Genomic DNA, 21,531 nt, shown 5'->3' on the forward strand with positions numbered 1-21,531 from the left:
TTTTAAAAATGTATTTGGGAGATCTCTTAACCCAAATGGATCCCACGAGATGAACTCTAAAATATCACTCATTAGAGCTGGATGAAATGTTCTGAATTTTTGTTTCAGTGAAATTTCAAATTACAACCAAAAAAAGGGGACACATTTTTCATAACACTTTCCACAATTTCCCCCTTTTTTTACCAGTTCACCTCTCATAATACTTCCTGAACAATTGTCACCATGATGATCTAGAGGCCAGTATAGATTATTTGCTTCCATTTTTTTAATTTCTGCAGGGCAGGGTCGGTCTTTATTATATGTTTATACAGTACCAACATGATGGGGTTCTAGCCTCTAGGTACTGCTGTGATACAAATAATAAATAATTCTAGTAGGATCCCCGGTTAATGTGTGTGTTAACTATGTATGAAATCTTACCCTCATAGCATAAAAATCTCTCTCTGTTAAAAACATTCTTCATGCTGTGGTCCTCTCTCCCCTCATAACTTTCTTTTGCACGGTGGAGTGAGAATTTAGTACCCTAACTTAAATCCTCATTTGAAGCTCAGATTAAAGTAAGAACAAGTGGTGGTATATTGGCTACACCTAGACTTCTGAAACATCGTCTTCTATTGCTTTTATCTGCTTCCTTGCTCTTAGCTTTAGAAATAGCCACCATTGTATAGCATCACACTGTGCAGCACTATCTGGCATGTGGCTGTTAGCCGAGGATTATGTTTTCTAAGTTAAAGGATATTTTTTTCATACAAATCAATTATTTTAAAGCAGCTGGAGGCGTTGGTTCTGAAAGTTTTTGTTTATTTTCTAGTCTGGTTTTACTGACGTGGGGAGCTGAAAACAGCTGGTTTGGGGAAGGTTAGAAGATTGTCTAAAACAGCTGATATCCCCCCCGTGCTTCCTCTCCCCCCCCCCCCCCCAATTTTTAATAAGCGCAGATGCTGGGACAAATCCGATGAGTCTGGTTCATGGACTTCAGTTGGTCCAAATCCAGTCCTAGTCAAGGGACCTGAAAGTTATCTCATGGCTGTACAGAGGCCCAAGTGAAATTAAGTTGTGGGGCCTCAGCCCCGCTCCTTGGGGATAAGTATCCACATCCCCCAAATCAATCTTGTTTGGCGCTAATTAGCCTGCTTCCTGACAGTCCCAACCGAGAGGCCAAGAGCAGGTGGAGCATGGGGAGCAACCTTGCTTTCCCAGCCTAGAAGCAGACCTCCAGGTCAGGCTGAGAGAGACAGATGGGGCTGGATGGAAGATGCTGTTCTCTGTGTATTCCATGGGTAAATGAAGGGTCTCTTTCTCCAGAGGCGCCAGAATTCACATATATTTTTTGCAATAATCCAAGGCAAAACACAATGAAGCTTTTTCAGAAGAACAGTTTTTGGCTGCATAGTGGATAATTTGTACAGCTAAACCACTAATACTGCACCCAAACACTGCTGCTTTAAATTAGGTACCTAACCTGTGTTTCTATGAAACAATTTAGTGACCGGAAAGAGGAGGAAGGAAGGAAAGCCAATTACCTTCCCGGCATTCATAGGACGTTCCCAATTGTGTGTGGAAGGGAGGCTGTCTGGAAGATGAGTTAACAGGAGACTTTGTGTTCCATTTGTGTAGGTTAGGGAATGGTGCCACAACCCAGCAAACACAGTGATTTTTGTTCTGCCAGACACCAGGAAGATAAGTGGCGACCCTGGCAAGTGAGAATGCCCCACAACCTCCTACAGAGGAGGAAGTAGAAGAGTTCTGGCTATCTAAATTTGAAAATGGTTGCTTTTTTACCCTCACCCACTAACAACGGTAGCCTGGCCAGCCAGCAGCTGGATGCAGAGAATGCACACCGAGTTTAGTTCCTCAGCATAAGCTTCTTTGGTTTGGGCTTTTTTTATATAGACTAATGTATTTTTTTCCGTGAAAAGGTTAGCCTATAAATAGCCCCTTAGTTTTTCACAATTTTAGTAATGGCAATTTTAAAATCCTATACAATGTCTTTTTATAACAGTGGGGAAAGATCACATAAACTGACCCTGCCCTACTGCCTCAATGCTGGGAATCTTTGGCCCATGCATTTGTAAATGCCCTCCTGGTATCAAGAGTCCTTGCTTCAGAATGTTAACTGGGTTTGCCCGTCGGTTGGCCCAGATCCCCAGATGGTATAAATCTGTGGAGCTGTGTTGCTTTACAGCAGCTAAGGGTCAGGTCCCTTGCTCTTACTCACGTACAGCTTCCTTGATGTGGGGAGCCTGATAATACTTTGTGCTATGTATTGACAATTGGGAATCATGCCTGTGTCAGACATCCTTCCCTACCTTATCTACTCCACTCCACCCCCACCACCTAGTAAACAAAAAGTAACATTGCCCTTCCCTCCTAGAAAGATGTGTGCTTTGCGAGATTGTTAACACATCAGGAGCATGAAAGGCAATGCCAAAAAAAAAAAAACCACCACCCCATCAAAAATCTTTCCTTGGCGTCCAGTGTCTACACATTTTATAACCTTTCTAGCAGCTATTGGCCCATGCAACCAGACTGAGAACTGTCTGCTGCACTCCCTGCCCCTCACCCCAACCCCTGAGAAACACTACAAATGGTAATCCCTATACTTCTTTAACTGGATCGGGTTACAACAGAGGGTCAGCGCAGGTTTCTTTCTTCCCAGTCTCTGAGACTCAGACAATATCCTTTTCTGACTCCATTGACTCCTGTTTCAGGATCAAAGTTGTGATTTTTCTCCTTATTTTTTTGCGTTTTAAAAAAGGAAACAAAAACCTGTATATTGATCCGTTAGCGAGGAAATGAGGTGTATTAGTAACAAAAATGTTTCGGAGTAGATAAAACAGGACAAACAGGAGACAAGGAAATATATTAGCTCTTTAAAAAAATTACTAGCCTTCTGTGAAACTGTAACAGCTTGTGTGGTCTCTCAGTGTGAATACTACAGCATACATGGGAGTATGTTCTCTAAAATCAAGGGTACATTTTTTTCAGTGTTCAGTAGAAAAACTTAAGTAATATTCTTCCCTAGGTATGTACAATTAGTTCACCATGTCACAAAGGAGAATTGTGGGTGAACTGAGGGGGCAGGGTGGGTGGGTGGGTGCGAAATAAACCTTAGTTACATTTTTACATGTTTGTTTAAGCGAAGTTCTCATCAAAAGTGCAGGACTGATAGCCCCTGCAAACTGAAGTGCTCTGTTTATTCACAGAACACTTACAGCACAGACAGATCCCCCACACCATCTGGCTAATATAGCTTAGCCCAGGGTTTCTCAAACTGGGGTGTGGACCTCTGGAGGTCTGCAAGGGTACTCCAGGGAGTCAGTGGGTCATATCTGAGGTCGCTGGCCGCACTGATCAACTTCTCCGTCTCCCTCCCAGTGGGGTGGAGTGGGGCCTTGGGTGAAGGGGCTGAGCGGGGGAGGCTTGGGGGGGAGCCAAAAAATTTTAAATCAAAATGGGGATCCTCGGGTTGCTAAAGTTTGAGAACCACTGGTCTGACCGGCCCACGCAGGGGTGAGAGGGTAGTTTAGTCTCTATGCTCCCCTTCAGTCCTCTGCTGGGACTGCCCAATGAGTACTCAACACTGTGGTGTATTTTGGGAGGCAACCCAATAGCCTTATTCACACTGGTAACTTTCAGTAACTGCCAAACAACTGGGTTGGATATGAGCTAGCCACTAGGAGAATAATAATAATAATAATAAAAGACTGACTGTATATCCCATGACCAGTACCCCCAACAATCCTGTCATCCCCATTGTAGTATTTGCTTTTTTTATTCATTCCTCATAATACCCTTGTGATACTTCAGCCAAGTAAATAATGACTTGAGTCATACCATCCATTATTTTTCTTAGGCAGTATGAGCAAATTCCAGGCCTCCTGCAAAGTCTTTGGATTGGACCCCTGTAACCTTAAAAATATCTAGATCCAAAATGTAAAGCTGCCCCAACCCTGAGACTTCCTGGCTGCTGTCTACTGCTTTCTGAACTGGCCCTGTGTGCATATAGCTTGTTATGGCTTTTGTGAAATTCTTGAAGTGAGGAAGGTCAGAAAATCTTTCCATGTAAAAATTACAAGGAAATCACCCCTTTCAAAATACACCTGATATCTTGATACTGGACTGAGGGTTGCCTTCATGATGCATGTTAAAGTTGTGTTGAAATAGCCACGTTTATTTCCAGTAATAGGTTAAAGGAAGTATCTGGAGGTTCTCTGGTATCTGGGGTATTTTGCTGTGGTGGGAGTGGAGAGTGCTGTTTCCGCTGCAGGTGTCATGTTACATCAGGGTGCACTGAGCAATATCACATCAAGCGATGCTCTATCACTCGTTGAACCCAACCTAATGGGAAGCACACATCATATTGCTGATTTCTAGAAGCAGATTAGCATTTCTTCCCCTTCTCTTCAAAGAAGGAGCTTGCTGAATTGCTGTGGTTTGAATGCTTTTTATTGCCTAGCTGGCCATTCAGCAGATGTATGCTAAAAAGTCTAATTGTATGTGTTTGTGTTGCTTCTTTCTTTCTGCAATTGCAAACTAACCTTGGAACCAGACTTTTTCTTTTTCTGCTTTCAGTGCTTGGATTTTTTTGTAGCTTGCCATTTGGTGGAAAGTTGGATTCTTCACATATTTGCATAACTTCTGTTAGCATGAAAATCCTGAAACCATTTGAAAAAAAATCTTCCTACTTTCCAAAATCTCTTGTTGGAGATTAATGTCAGTGTTCCCAACTCATAAGCATAAAAGCACTACACTATTAATGTATTTTGTTAATAGTGTTTAATATGGACTGGTGTGGGTTAATGGTGTAAAGATACTTGAAAGATACTTGAAAAGATAAAGATACTTGAAAGTTGCATAATTCACTAATTTTAAAAATTAATGGCATTTTGCCATAGAGAATATTTGGGCAGAAACACCTTCTTATTAGTTGTTGTAGTTCCATGTAGCTAATGCTGTTTTTAATACTGAATTATCCAATAGCTTATGCCAATAAAGATAAGGTTGAAAAGGTCCTTTCTTTACCTTAAAAAAAGTCATGTTTGTTATAGATTATTGGTTGGTCTGTTCATCAAAAGTGTTCTACTATCTATCTTGCTCCTATTTTTCCTGAGGCCTGTATAGTTACATATAGGCCTGTATGCTTCCCTCCTCGGTCATTGGAAATCTCTCTGCTGTGGGCAAATATGTTTAGGAAAAGACTTGCTTCTCAAGTCTTCCCATTTATAGACTTTATCAATCAACATTTCTACCATCTTTGATCCTTCATCTTCGTAGGCTGCCCTTCTGATGAGGGCAGTCAGGATGTGAGGGAAAGAGAAAAGACGTGGCGTGGTTTAAACAGACCAGGGGAAGGAAGCATATGCTTTGTACCCATGTTTGTGTCAAAGGCAAAATTTGGGTGGCTTGTTACTTGAGAATTGGCTGGGTTTATGAAAGGTGCAGCCTCTTGAATATGATCCTTCAACTCTTTGAGCTCAGCTAGTGGTGAGCGTGCCTATTCCCCAAGTTCTGTCAATTGCTTTATTGTAGCACCTGTTTTTAAGGGATGAGTGATTTTTTCATAGAGGGAATGTACGCTCTCAAAGCTTTCAATCTTTAAAGTCTACAATATTAGGAAGAATATTACTCTTCCACGTAATTATCTCATCTGACCTACTGCTAAAAATGGCATGTGATTTTCATGGGTAAATAAAGGCTATAATTTTAACAATATTGGAAATCCAAAAGGCTATGGGTCAATCATGCACATGGAATTCTTTGATTAGCAACTGGCCTTCGCTCTGCAATAAATATGTGATACAGATGGTAGTATGTCTCTGATTTTTGACATCCCGTTTTTGTCTTGTCCGTCAAGTTGAATATCTTCACAGGGGCAAGGTTCTGCTTATTTCCTTTCATATGCTTATATGTGGTAGTACAGTAATGAATCCATGTGCTTCAGACAATGGATACAATTAATATATTATCCATGGACAGCTAGATTAGATTAGATCTGTCCAAAAATGGGGGGAGGGGTAAATACCGAATAATGTTTTTTTATCAATTTTTTTCTTCAAAATTTTCTTACTGTCTCTCTTTTAGCACCCTGGTCCCTCCATTTCACACATCTCTGCCACTAAAACTGAAAGAGAACTCTGTCGGTGATGGTGGAACGTGCTCCTCCGTACACCAGACAGGAAAGTCCATTCTCATTTATTAATGTGCAGTGCACCAAGACAGCACGTTGTGATACTGAATGCAGTTTCAGAATGTTGGTTAAACCACACAGCAACATGTGAAGGTGTGCTGGGGCAAAGGGCATGCTGCAGTTCTGAAAGTGGGTAACTGCAGAGAGATTCGATTTTTAAAAAGAAACACAAGTTTTCACCATTTTTATGCATCTTCAAACTGGAGGTTGTGTCTGAGCCTTGAGCTGCACCCCAGGGTATGTTGATTGTTCGCTACATTGGCCTTTGTTTTTCTAGTGCCAACTAGGTATGCACTATCTACCATGCAAATGGTTAGTGTACCTGACTTAGGTCTTTGGGTGATGGAGTTAGTTGCACAACTGTGGAATATGTCCTGCTTGCTAGGTGAGAAGTTAGCCTGACCTTCATTTACTTAATGGTTCAAACCCAATCAGTGTATGAATTGTTTAAGTTCGTAAATCTGTTATGTTATTGCTGTTAATAACGGGTATTGTGTGGGCCATTCCAATATCCAGATAAAAGTCTGCTGATTAGATATTTTAAAGCGCAGAATTGACTTGGGGTCCTAAGTCCTATTTTCAAAGGTGACTTAAGTACTTAGGATCTGAAATCCCATTAACTTTCAATGAGACTTAGGCCCCTAAGTGCTTATATCACGTTTGGAAATGGGACTTGGGACCAGATTTTTAAAGGTACTTAGGTGCCTGTTACAGATGCAGATAAATGCCTAGTGGGATTTCCAACAAGATCTAACTCTGATTTCATTTTAGGTGCCTGAATACCTTTGAAATATGGCCAACAGACTCCTGAGTCACTAAGGCACTTTTGAAAATGTTACCCTATGTTCCTTTTTGCTCTGGCAAGTCCCCAGGTGTCTGTAAGTTTCCACAAATGCTTATTGGCATGTCTCTACAGAGTGTAAGTGCACAGCAAGCTGGGGCGTAAATCTACAGCGCTCTAGGCTGCTGCACATGTGGACCCTCCTATTGTGCACTAAAAATTCCAGAGTCTGCTTCAACCTAGCAGAGACCACATGGCCAGTCAATGCATGGTAGGCCAGAGCGTTACAGATTTACATCTCAGCTTACCATGCGCTAGCTCTCCACATAGACAAGCCCTGAGAAAAGTCTCCCATCAGCCCTGACATTCTGCTCTGCTAAGGAGGAGGGAAGAAGCTTTTATGATGCCAATTGAAGTAACTTATTTTCCATCAGGTTCTTTAAATGTTGGATCAGGGTAGGGGAAAGACACTGTTATTTCCAAGCAGACATAATGGCCATTTATATTAACAGCATCATGGTGTTCCATGGCATAATGGACCCTTTCTTCTTTAGCTGGTATGGGCTAGCTGCCAGAGATCTTCCCGCCCTCCTCCCTGCATTTGAGCTGTTTGATTTCTAACTGAAAAAGAAGCTGACATCACAGAGTTGCCCTCCTCCCCCAAATGCATAAAACACAGAAGTACATGGGGTAAGGAAGGGAAAGGAGAAGGGTAATTTCCTTGGGGGAGGGTCACTTCCTATTTGGATGAACTGGTTACAGAAGCAGTGGGGGAGATAGTGCTGCTGAAACTTTGACTTCCAACAGCAACTGTTTTTCTTTGGGTGGGTCTCGGTGTCCTCAGCTGTCTGATTACCTACCAGGAGGTGCCGTTCTGCTACTCTGAGCATTTGACGATTCCTGGTTTTCCTCTTCCCTTTCTCGCTATTTGTGGGAAGCATTATGGCTCCCAAGAAGAGAGTCAGTAGGGCTGCTCAGGAATCTGAGGTCAGAACTTTGGCGGTTACTCCAGTTACAAAGTTATTGTTACAGCAGTCTAGACTTGCTGAGATGGGGGTTGGAATCAGAGGTACGGTGACAACTGATTATCCCTTCTTGGTCAGCCTCTCACAGCCAGAAAATGAGGAGGAGGTGATACTACAAACAATTCAAGCTTTGGAGCAGTGCATTGGACAGGTAATGTTGTCTAGCCAGTTTAGCTTAGTAAACAAGCACTTTGTTTAACTTGAAATTGAAGCCAGAGGATAGAAACGAGGGAGCAACTAAAAGGAGAGCATCATTTGATAACTCAGCAGGCTATGAGGATTATTTTGGGGCATATCCAACAGGCCCAGCCCTATAGCACAAGTGACTGAGGTGTCATGGTCTTCAGGGACACTGCATTCCTGTTCTAGCTCAGGAACTCCTGGGCCAGCCTGCTTTCCCCTTTGGCAGCAGGATTGGAAGGGAGAGGACGTCTTAACTGTCAGTTTCCCTCTTCTCCTGTCTGAAAGCAGAAGTAAGATTCAGAAGCAACAGTGCAGTGCCTTGTAGAGCTTTAATTAAAGACAAGTTTTCATTTCACTCCAAACTTGAGAGTCTGAAATAAATCCTGAAAAGGATTTTTTTGAATATGATGCTTACTGGGATTCTTAGCTTATATAAAAATCCAGGATCCCAAATTATTTATTACTCTGTTTTGAAGCAGTCCGACACTGAAAACTGTAAATGCAGATGGAAATGGGCAAAATGTATAGGACAGTAACTAAAAGAGCCCTATTGGAGCCTCTGTTGGAGGTACAGAAAGAGTAGAACTGACAGGGTATATGCCTACAAACTTGTGCATTCCTGGCTGGTATTGCTGCCTGCCTTTTCCCCTTCAGAATTATCAGTCCTATTTTTTCCAGACTAGGATAGGGATAAACAAGAAGAGGAGAAGGAAAGTGGATGCTTGGACTCTAGGTTTCAGGAAGGTGGATGGCAAGTGTCATTGTTGTGTCCTGGAAAATTAAGGACACTTAATGGTTCTATGGGGTATTTGTCTACTGTTTGTGGTCAGACAAAAGCATTTTTAAATGTTTGTTCAGGGTTTCATGAAAAGGAAATTGATGACTTTTTAAAGACTAAATCAAACTCTGAACAGCTGCCTGCAATGCCAGTTACAAATATTCTTCCTGAAACTGGAGTGGACATTGATGATTAAAAAAAAAAAAAAAAAGTACTGAGTTATAAATCTAATGGTCTCGGGAATTTGACCCCTCAAAATTGAATCTCTGAAACAGTCACCCTATAAGTGATCATAATGTGAGAAATTAAGTTAAATTTATCAGGTTATGATTTGAAACAAAGTTTGAACATTCAGATGTCTTGTGTTGTTTCTCAGGGTAATCATCACTGAATGCTCCTTCGTACAGGAAATCGTAAAATTGCTATTGGCGATGGAACTTTAATTTCCAGTGTTAGTTGTAACCTTCAGGTTGGCCATTTAAAACAATGAAGAGGTTAATCAATTACATGCACCTCCTGCTATATGTGGCCCTTTCTAAAAATAGCCCAGAGGCTTTCTGAATGTATGTTTATCTTTATTTCAATGAGTATTGCAAATTTCGTCTTTCCTAGGAATACTGAAAAATCATTCCCATGCAGACATTTTATGTACGAATTTGAAACATGTTAAGAATGTATAGGTTGCTGATAGGAGCTGGTGAGAGTAGGACATGTTTGGATGTATGTCTTATTAGAGTGGCATCAGTTCTATTCATTCTGTATGGACTATGAGATTAAAATAATAAAACTAAAACACTGAAATACAAGGAAGACAGATGATAAATATTTAAAAGTGTTCGGTAAATGAGTAAAAAACCTTTGAAAAAGTACATGTCAAACCCAATACAGTGTACATAAATTGACTGTTGACTGTGGATTTCTTACTGTTTTCCAACAAAATCCCTGCCCTTATGCCACTAGAATTGAGAAAATAGAATAAAAATTGAGTTTGGTCCATTGGAAAGAGCAAGGATTAATACTTTCCTATCATTCTCGGGGCATTGTGACCTTCATTGACATCTGTAAATCGGTAAGATTCTCCAGTGGAAGGTGCTATAGAATTACTTATCAATTGTATTTAGCACTTGTGTAGCAATCTACGGTTTCCAAAATCTGTTCAGACATTACTTATGAATAAACCCAGATAATTCAAAATGCTGTCATTTCAGCTTCAAATTATATAATTGTTCCTAATGTGGAATTTTGCAGACCGAGGACCCTACTGACCTGTTGTCTCCATATATCCTATTTTAAAATACATTGTGCAAGTAGATTCTTGTAAACAAGACAAGTAAGCATGTGTGTGGAACAAATCAGCTTCCGTCAATAAAATACATTAACAACTTCACCTGAAGTAAAGGTTTAGATTGTTATCCACGTAGGGCGACCTGGTATATTTTGGAGGGAACGGCTGATAGATACCTTGAGAATGGTAACTCAGAAACACCTTGAGATATTTAAGAACTCAAATGGCCTTGCTAAATGGCACAGGCATTGCAGATGGAAGTTCCTATATCATTAAATCGGTTCCTGGTTAAAGCACCCCAACACCTTTGCTGAATTTTCTTTGTGTAAACAGCCTGGCTAACTAGAGTGGGCAATATCCAGTATTCACCCACCCAGAATGGAAAGGGGTAAATGTTTGACTCACCCACCCATGGTGTTGTATTTTATTATAACCTTTTATATTGGAAATCAAATTGAGGAGAAGGGGGAGAGTCCAGTATGAGTACAAATGTTTTCATGAGTCTTACTTAAATTTCACAGCAGACAGGATCTCACAGATCTAAATGGCTTGGAACCTGCCCACTTGAGAGACCCACCCCTTTCTCCATATCACTGTTCTGGAGTTGAGATCAGCAAAGGTGCTCTAGCTTGTCCCCCAGCATAAGACGGAGGGTCGTAGTAAAGAGTGTGTTCTATTTGAAAGCCCATTCGCTCTGGAACTCATCCCCCCACCCCTCCTCCTCCAAAATGGCCCACATTTCTTGACCTTCTGGGGACACTGGAAAATCGTACATAATTGATAGGAGCTGCTGAAGTTTTGGGGCTTTGTGTGGAATAGGAAGGGGCAGTATATTTTGCTGTGTATTTTCTTGTGGGTATGTTAACTTATGAGTGATATTCTAAGAGACTGTGCATTTAATTTTTGTTGGGGCACCTAGAACTCATGTACAGGCTTTTTATTTTTAATATATTTTCGATATAAATGTATAAGTATATATAAAGTTCTCCAGAAGTGCTATATGATCCCAAGTACTAGTGCCTTGAGCTAGCACATGTGAACCAGGTCAAGATGGCTAGAAAATGAAATTGACCGGTCTAGTTTCATTCTCCTATATGAGTGTAGTGCACCAGTTAGACATACTAGTTGTCATAATTTTTTTGCTATTAATAACCTTAGGCAGTGATGCTTAGACATGAAGATGTGAGGAACCATATAATTATTAAAAAGGGTCCTGAAGTGCCACCAAATAGTTGTGCCAGGAAATCCTAACTTTACATGTTGATGTTTGCACTTGTAATACTGAAGCTTTGTATCATTATGCCTGGTCAGGAAAATATGATTAAAGATGCAACTTAATAACTATGCTCTGATTATCTTGAGACTCATTGTGGCTTCTTGCTTCTCTTTTGCTTGCCACACTCTCCCCCTCCCAGGGATGTTGGGAAGGAAAGGTACTTTTCTCCTCTCTGAAGGAAGGACTCAAGAAGCAGTGTCCATAATGATAATCCAGATGTCCGGCACTTTCCATGGGGCCTTGTGTGTCATGGAGTGTTCTTATGATCAACATCGCTCTTGTTCCACCTTAGAATAGGCAGAAGGGGAAGCACAAATCAGGCCTCCCTTACGTGTACCACATTGATCTGAGAGCTCCAGGTTGAGTATTACCATTCCTCAGGTGGTGATGGTGACATGGCTAAAGACTGGATTGGCAAATGTTGTTGTAACTGGATATATGCATTACTATTGAGCGAAATGAGCTGTTGCCGCTAAAGTGAGCCAGTTTTCTCTGCTGGCTATGAGAATAAGATACCAGGCTCAGGTCTTAAACCGCAAAAGCACATTGGCCGGGGCAGAGCATAGCGCAACAGCACCCAATAATTTTTGTTATAGAGAAGGTGCTTTTGTCGTTTTCTGCCTTAATAGGAGACAAAGGTTCTATTGTAAATATTCAGTGTGTACTGCAGCTATTTATATACTAAGCATATAACCCAGAAAAGAGATGCAGCCCTTGTAATTCTGATCAGCAAAGTCAAACAGTAATCCTCATTTCAGCTCTTTTAGCTTCTGCTAATGGTTTTCAAGAACAGCCTCATGATGAATATATTGCTGACACATACCATGGCTTTTTAAAGTAGGTGGATAAGATGGAGTTGCTCCCAGACACACATTATCCCCTACCCCTACCCCCACCCCTACTCTCCCTCCGCAGCTCAAAAGCAAATCTTGTGGTCACTAAATTAACGGACCAACACGGCAAAGTGGTTAAGCTGACATTGCTATTTAAATTTTGAAAAATAAATTGGATAAATTCTGGAATCAATTCTGCAAACGTCTGTGTATCATTGTGAGAGTGGTCTTTGTTTTGCAAGTGATCCCCTGCCCACAGGGGCAATATTCTAAAGGGAATAGACTATTTAATATGAGTTGGGAAGACTCAGTGTGGGCCAGATTCAGTTCTGACCTACAGAGTGGGGTCAGTTACCTGTTTGGGGACAAGCAGGTTGGAAAACAGCTTGTTGAAAACTTCAGAAAAAAAGGTAGTGAAACATTTTGCCATGAACATTCTTTAGCTGAAACTTCAAATTTTTGAAAAATTTCAACCACTCTATAAACTGAACAAAACCCAGCAACAGTATTTGAAAAATTCTTTGTCAAAATTTCCAAAATATTTGTGCAGCCCTAGAAATTGATTTGGTGTGCATTGGCCATGCAAAAAAAAAGAATGTCACTTATAAATGGTGGGGAAGCAAATGGGGCTTTGCAATAAATGTGTTCGTATAAGGTTAAGAAGCAGAAAAGGTGTAATAGGAAGCAGGGGGATAATTAAGCTTGGAAGCATTGCTTTATTTTGTACACTCTCGGTGCTTTTCCTCTTAACCCACACAATGGTCCGTTGGTTTGTAGACTGAGAACACTTTGCATGTCTGCTGAATTCTGCATCAGTGTAAGTTACGCTACCTCATTGATTACTATACAGTTCCTTGTGCCTATTTTCAACACTGAATTTTGCTCAGAGATTTCCATGGGAGTGGCACATACCTACCCATTTGAATTTGACCCTGCTTGTCTGTGCTGACTTTTTTTCATATAAATGCTCTCGATAAAGATGTTGTTTCCTTGCTCACTATTTATTGTTTTCCTTCCCTTGAAATGGGAACTGCACATACTGAAATGTATCAAAGGCCGTCTGCTTTCACTGTATCTTCTCTTAGTAACTGTGGATTTAATTCTTAGGTCTGTGGCCTTGTATGAGTCATTTAATCGGTCTGTGCCTCAGTTTACCCATTGATAATAGGGAGTATTTGAAGTTTAATAAACATTTGTAGGGCAGTTTGAGAGCCTCCGATGAAAGATGCTCCATATAAGTGCAAGATATTCTTATTGTTTAAAGACTAGTCTGAATGAGAAAAGCATCTGAATGTTGGAAAAGTTTCTATCTGGATGCAAAGTTCACAGCTTGAGCCTTTTTATTTGCCTAAATATAAAACAATCTTTGCTCCAGAAGGAGTCCGTAGAGCTATTCCTTTTAGAGAATTGCACTATGTATAGCTATATGTAGATAAGCACAGTTCAGTTCCCTAGAAGAAAGAAAATAGCTCAATATTTCCCTCTATCCTCCTGAAGAAAGAAAGGACATTTTGATTCTTCGTTTCAGTTGTGTTTTTAATTTACTAAGTATAGTTCCTTACGTATACAGACTCTCAGATGTATAATCACATTACTTATCCGTCACAAAAGAGAAAAACCACCTATTTTGGGTCATGGCTTTTTCCGTTTTAGAAGCACGTCAGCAATTAGTGGCTGATATTTCTACAACACTTTAGTTCCGTAAGAGCCAATGAAGGGCATGTCTGGGAGTGAGAAAGGGACTTAATTCATGAATGAAGAACCATAGCAGTTATCCATGCATGAGAGGGAGGGGATCATGGCTGGGCTGACTCACTGAGCCGCTTGAGCTTTTAGACTAATAAAAGGCTGTATTAATGAATTACAGTGAATGATCATGGCTAATATGCAGGTCCTTTGCTTTTTGCATGTAGTGCTGAGTGACTTATCCAATATAGGTCTAATAGCCACGTATTTATATGCTATACACAGAGAACTGCCTGGTCTCCTATCAGTTAGTCAATTGCAAGGGTGTCTGAATGAGAGTTATGTTTACATTATTCAGACGGGCAATTTATTTTAATTTCGGCGTTAAGCTTGCTTTATCTAGTACACAGGACCACACTAATTCTGCTCCAGTATTGTTTAAGTTGCAGAGAATCCTTCTCAGCTTTCCTGTTTGTTTTTTGCTGTTCTGTGTGTGTATTCAAGGGTGCAGTATATTTTCATTAAACACAGCGAAAAGCAAGTCCAGGTGAATATTAAGATGGAGAAAATGATTAGAAAACATTGACTGATTTTAGATAGAAATGATAGTTTTTGATCTTTTCAGCCAAAAAAGTTTTCTTGGCTGGTGGACTCTGCAAAAGCAGCTGGACTCCATGTCTTCCTTATTAAAGGAATAGGTTTAGGGAGTGCCAGAGATGGAGAAAATGCTTTTAGAGGTAGATAAGTTTGGCCAGATTTTCAGCTGGTGTTAACTGACTTCTCTGCAAAGGAACTAGGCCAATTTCAGTGTTGCCAACTCTTGAGATTTTAATATAGAGTCTCATGATATTTGATGGATATCTTTTTTAATCCCCAGTTCTTGGAGTCATGGGTTAGTTTCTGAGTGTAGAAAAGGCAACATATGACTAGTTGGAGCAAGTTGATACTGTATGTCTTTTTCCACACAGTGACAATCTCCATTTGTTGGTAGTAGTTTTCTTCTACTCTAATACAAAATTGCAAGGCTTCGTGTGGCTAGTGAAGCCGGACAGCAGGCAGGGGCCAAAGTGGCTATCCATGTGAGAAATGCAGTGACTCTAGGCCACTGTTAATTAACCTAGAATCTAGCAACATGTCTTAGCATCTGTATGATTAGTTACATTATCATTCAGAAGTTCAATTAAAGCGAGACATGAGACACAGAGCAGACGTAACAGGGTAAAATAAACACACGACTTGAGTCAGCCTTCATAATTTGGTGCGACATCACATAAATAAATGCAATAACTTGTTTAGCATAGTTAAGCAGTTTGCTACTCAAAAGCACCCTATTTGCATGACATCCCATTTGAGCAACAGTTAAGCTATGGTAAATTAGTTGTGTGTTTTCAGAGCCAGGCATGTTTCAAAGAAAAGAAAAAAAATATTTCCCCCCCTCAAAAATATGCAAGCCTGTAATCTAAAATTCCACGTTTAATTTCCATAGCAACATATAAAAACACAGAGTCTGCACTGAAATTATTTTGTTTTCCATATTATTGCTGTCATGTAGTGGCATCTTGATATATGCATGATAACTTTAACCCTCTGTAATTACTCTTAATTTTGCACTGTTGTTGTCCTAGTATTTACTGCATTGCTATATCTACAACATGTTGGTATACATCTGGGTTGTAATCTTCTATATTTAGAAGAGATATACCTGGTATCCTAGCCATATTTCATTCCAGGTCACTGATTTCTGTCTTCCTAAATTTTTTTTTCAAGGTTTCAGTTGTATAAGGCATGCATTTTGGTGTGGGGGTGTAGAGAACGCAGTATATAAAGGGTATATGACTTTGTTTTACAGTGCTTTGGGATCCTTTGAAAATTAAAAATCTTTTTTACATATGCCTGTCTTGCACATATGTGTGCATGAACTGTCATATACTGATGTGTGTGTGCAGGTTGATGTGCATGTGGTTACATATTATAGGCTGGGGTAGTCAATAGGCGGGCCAGATCCAGACTGCCAGATGCTTTTGGACGGACCCCAAATCTTTTTATTTACTTATCCTTGGTGTTATTTTTTTATTATTTTCTATGGAGTTTGGACCTTGACTATATCTTTGCCCAAGAAATGTGGATCTTGATCAAAAATAATTACCTATCCCTGTTGTAGGCCCACAGATGAGCGGTGTCAGATGTCAGGGCCTTGCAGGTTGAATTCCCATTAAAGGAGAAATCAGTGATGCAGAGTTTAGATATAATCTTAATGCAGCTTCTTTTATTTATACATATATACCAGTTCCAAAGCAGAGGTGCTCACAGACAACTTATAGATAATTCTCTCTTTCAGGAATCTCATCCCAACCACCAATTCCTACTTCCCAGGGAGCAACTCTGCTTCAAGAAGTTAGTGAGATATTAAGGCAGAGAGAGAACTCCCTTGCTTCTTGCCATAGCTCTCCTGCGCAAGATACTGCATCAATAAATAAATAAATAAAATTTGCTTGCAAGAAAAAGCGCTTGGGAGACTGGCAGCACCACCTGGTGATTCCTGCCTATAACAATATATAGTCACATGTCGCTGATTTTTGTGCATTTGAGTCTTTCAGTTTCATTGAGTTAAGTCAGCTGGAGTCCTAAGAAGCACTTAATTATAACAACTCAGTTCTGGAAACTTCACTTGAAGGTTCTGATAGGTTGTGAAATAATGACATTGTGCTGTTTTTTCAATAGCTGTTTTATAGTAAAATTAAGTAATACTGAAGATCAGTCTTGTAAGTAACTGATTCTTACAGTTTGTCTTGGTTTGTTTGTTTCTATTTTAGATTGTGAGTTCCCTGCGACTACCTTGATACAAGTGTCTTCTGCACTGTTGAGCACATTGCTGGTGATGAAAAAATAATAAGTAACACGTATTTAAACATCATGGTTGTAGGTTAAACACTGTGGTTCTCTTGTAGAATCTTTGGGCTTAGAGCTCTGCCAGCCTGTTAATGTCTTGTGTGCTTACTGTATTAGACGTAGTAGCCCAAAGCGAGTGCTGAAGTCTTCAGTTTTTTTGTAGTAGTAGTTTTTAATGTTTTCTTGCATAAGGCAACATTTCCTAGGATGTAGTCTCTTCTTCATATTTACATTTTGGTTCATGCGTGGTTTCCTTTCAGCTCCCCATTCCCACCCACAGAAAACATCTTTGGTCTTTGTAATCCTGAGAAATTTCTGGGACCTCCCCCCCCCCCCTATTTATTTTAAAAATTATTTCTGAGAAAATTAGAAAGAGGATGGAGATCTAACCCATTAATGTTTTGGCAAATACTTTTCTTCCTTTAGATTAGTTGGGACTTTTGTCTTTGACAGAATTGACAAAGGCGGGGGGCTATTCATCTTGCATAACTAACCTATAAATTAATTTTCAGTAGCACAGTTGCTGTGTAGGATGTCAAGTTTTCAGCATGCTGTGTGTGTATATAAAATTGTTTTTTTGTAGAGACCCATCTTTTAGTGGTTGATTTATGATAGGTCCCTACTGTGCTTGACCATGCAAAAAAAAAAAAAAAAAGCCTAAGTGCAATGGGTTGATAAGATGGAGACTTGAGTGAGAGTTACATAACGTATAATTAATTGAAGTCCAAGTCACGATCGACATTGCATTAGTAGCTTCACTTTGAGGTAGCTTCTGCTGTGACATATTCCATTGAGATGAGTATATATCTCTAGAGTGAAGTTTAAAAATGAAACAAACTTATTTCTGTCCTTTACTCCTGTAAAAGCATATTGATTTTTGATAGCCTCACATTAAATAGGTGTCAGTGTATGATACAGTGAAGTGAAAACTGAACCCATGTTTAAGGCCTCTTTAATGGTGGCTAAATCTTCAAAAATGGTAAATGATTGAGTGCCTCCATTTGTGGGTGTCCAACTTGACTTCTTAAGGAGGCCTGATTTTTCAGAGGGAAGGTGCTCAGCACTTCTGCAAATCAGGCCCCTTTAAGGTATCTCAAGTTCAGCACCCAAAAGTTGAGCCACAAGGCTTACCTGCCGATCAGTAAAACAAAAATAATTATTTTTTTCCATATTCTGAGTGTGTGGTCACTGTAGGAGGAGCTGGTGAAGTGACACTGAAATGCCTTTTGTGCCCAATGATCTCAAACCGCAAACAAAAAATAGCCATGTTCTTCTGTGCTTTGTGTTCAGGATTGGTGAGTTCTTTTCTCTCAGTGCAGGATGTGTCCGATGGAAATATCACTTACAAAACCATGTATGATTAAAAATATATATTAGGGTATGTCTACACTTACCTCCGGAGCGATCGATCCAGTGTGGGTCGATTTATTGAGTCTAGTGAAGACATGATAAATTGATCGCTGAGCACTCTCCCGTCGACTCCGGTACGCCACCGGAGCGAGAAGCGTAGGCGGAGTCAACGGGGGAGCATCAGCAGTTGACCTACCGCAGTGAAGACGGTGCGGTAAGTAGCTCTAAGTACGTCGCCTTCAGCTACGCTATTTTCGTAGCTGAAGTTGCATAATTTAGACCGACTTAGCTCCGTGCCCCTCCTCCCCCCTCCCCTCCCAGTGTAGACCAGGCCTTAGTCTTGGTGGCGAAACCTACAATGCCCAACAACACGTCCACACCACATTTCCTCTCTATTATATTTAATGTTGGTTTTGTGTTATTGAGGTTGCAACATGCAATCTTTTTGCTGCCCTGCAGCACGTGATTATCACAGTATGATTTGTGCTCCAGTTATGCTCACATTTTTCTTTCTCTGCAATTTTTGCAGACGCATTATCGCAGGAGAAGTTGTCCTTGGAGTATGATGCTCTAAAGGGGTTTTGAGCTGGTTTTTGTGTTTTTCTGCTGAATGAGAATGGAGGATTGAAATGACAGTAGATACTAAGAGCTTTTGCAACAGACATTTGCAGCTTTGAAGGCTCCCAATCTCTCACCTTTCTGCTTGCCACAGTCAGGACAAATAACCTAAACTACTTGGCCAGTTGGTTTTTATAACAGACATAAAAGATCACTCTTTTCTTTGTTTAGCTGGATATGCTAATATTCATAAGTACACAAAGAGCTTTGACTCCTCTCATTGAGCTAGCATGGAAATGTTGCTTTGAAAATACAGTCCAGAGGAAGTCATGCAGTTGGTATAAATTTGGCTCTATGTTGTTTAGTAGGAAGATACCATGTTGCATAATGTCTGTTTGTTTTTTTTAATTCTTCCATTGTTTTAAAACTTGCTGTCCCACATACCAGTCATCTCTTGTCAATGTAAGGGCTTTTGACAAAGATCCTCCATAGAAGAAGGATTAGTGTAACAGGATCCAAAAGGTCACAGACATAAGAGCTTGTCATACCCTGGTGTGGGAGGATACTTGTTTTCACTCCGCTGTCTTGGAGCTAATTTATTTGGTTTATCTGGCATGAGAATAAGAGGGGGAGAGAACTGAATAGCCTTTAATGTGAATAGATTTTGTATGTAGGACATATGTTTATAGCAGTGCCAACTTCAAATATTCAAAAATCATGAGTCAAAAAACCCCCCAAAAATCATCAGATTGGCTTAAAAATAACGAGAATTTAGTAAATTCCTTTTATTATTTATAAATTCCTTTTATGATTGGTTTCCTTTTATTTGCCTTCTGGGTGCACATTTTCAGACTTTTCTCTGCAACCACAAAGGCTTGGACCTTACTTTTTAAAAATCAAGCTGAGTTTCCCATGTGAGCTCTTGTCTCTAGAAGTTTGGTCTTTAAGTGGAACATCACACCTGTTGCGAGAGCTGGCATCACTGTGTATGTAGCCTGTTTGGGAAGATACTTACAAGAGATTATGATGATACACATGGGAAAGGAAATAAGTGAATCTTTAGAGTTAATATCAGTATTTTTTTAATTACTGTGAAGTCTTATTGGAACCTGTATAAACTGAATAAAGTAGTTTTGGGTCATCACTGGCCAACTCGTTTTTGTCAAAACTGCTGGCTCTGTTGAGCTGGAGAGTTCTTCAAGTTTTACATTGCAAGAAGTCCCCTTCATGCAAAATCTGTGAAGCAAAAAGCTAAAGGGCTTGAAAAAATTTGGTTAACTCTCAATGTTGGATATTTCGATATGCCAGAGAGGACGCTAATGGGTCACCCTTTTGATGAACTGTATGGGCCAGTCCGATCTCCTGAAAATGGCAATTCTAGGAATTGCTGACAATTTCCTGGTGCATATAGTGTGTAGTCCTTCAATAATGAGGTTTGGTTTGGGGGTTTTTTGTTTTGCATTTTCCATTGCAAGGTATGAAGGACAGATATAATATACAGAACTTTGGTATAACCAGGTGCTGTTCTCCTGGACATAGAATATGTCCTCCAGCTCTTAGATAAATGAATACATAAAAAGGGGGAAGTATAGGAAGATGGCAGCCATAAATAGGGGCTTATCTGGGATTCAGATGACTATGAGCCTCAGAGGTCGGGTTGAGCTTCCTTTGATCAGAGAAAGTACGTAATTTGCTGGTGAGTGTATGTTACAGGGCCTTCTCTATGCCCAATCTGCAGAGGATATGAGCCTTACGGCCACAGCTAGAAAGCATTGGCTTGTTAGCTCGAGGCCATCTCACCACAGGCTAGTGGAAACCCTTTATACACCTCATATGCTATGGAACTGATTGTCTCCATTAGTAAGGAATTCTTATTTTATTCTTCTTTTAATTCTATTGTTGTTTTAATAATAGTATTTATTAGTTTATTATTAACAGCAATAACAAAAATTCTTATCGTGCCTGATCTGTGCTAAGTGCTTTACACCAAATAAAAAATGGCCTTTCCCCAAAGACCTCACAAATGAAGGCTCGACAAGCAAAGACTTGTACCATGTGGCTCTCTTGTGCCCATAATGTATCCTCATCCTGGATGTGAGCATTGTACCAGTAAGTAGGCACACAGGCATCATGTTGATGGTGACCTTATACAAATCCAGATCGGAATATGGATATATGTAAATGTCAGTTGTTTTCAAAATCCAGACAAATAATGCTCTCTTCTCAGGGGATGTAGTGGCTAATGTCTTGCTGTACATTGAATTCCACCCCACGCTAAAAATTTGGAGCATTTTGGTTTTCGAGTACTTCAAAGTTTTACAAAGTTTTAGCCTGGGGTGGAATTCAGTTCACGTAAATAATACTACTAAGTGTCTCCCAAAACAGGACTGTAATTTGGCCAGTGCAGGGGAGGGTGAGAGAGCAGCAGTTAAATGGGTTTCTTTCTCCAAGTCTTGCCGGCTAATGAAATTCTGCAGGGGTTGTGAGATTTCCTCTGGATATTTCTCAACACTCTACGCGCTTTTGTATTTTCAGTTGTAGCAATGTCAAAGCCATACCTTAGTGTCAGTGTTTTCCTCCATGTGCTGTTATCCTGAGCTACAGCACTGTAAATGTCTCAATATTTGTTGCAACCACAGGCTAGCTACAGATGTCAAACTGCTTAATAAGTATCAGCAATGTCCATAGCAAGGCACT

General features: G+C 40.1%; 1 protein-coding gene across 31 annotated transcripts in view; it reads left to right on the forward strand.

The window, feature by feature from the left end:
• Positions 1-21,531, forward strand: part of ZMIZ1 (zinc finger MIZ-type containing 1) — a 480,632-nt gene that overhangs the window by 270,664 nt on the left and 188,437 nt on the right. The window lies entirely within an intron of this gene.

The sequence above is a fragment of the Chelonia mydas genome, chromosome 7 (assembly GCF_015237465.2).
Source record: "Chelonia mydas isolate rCheMyd1 chromosome 7, rCheMyd1.pri.v2, whole genome shotgun sequence".
Taxonomy (NCBI): Eukaryota; Metazoa; Chordata; order Testudines; family Cheloniidae; genus Chelonia; species Chelonia mydas.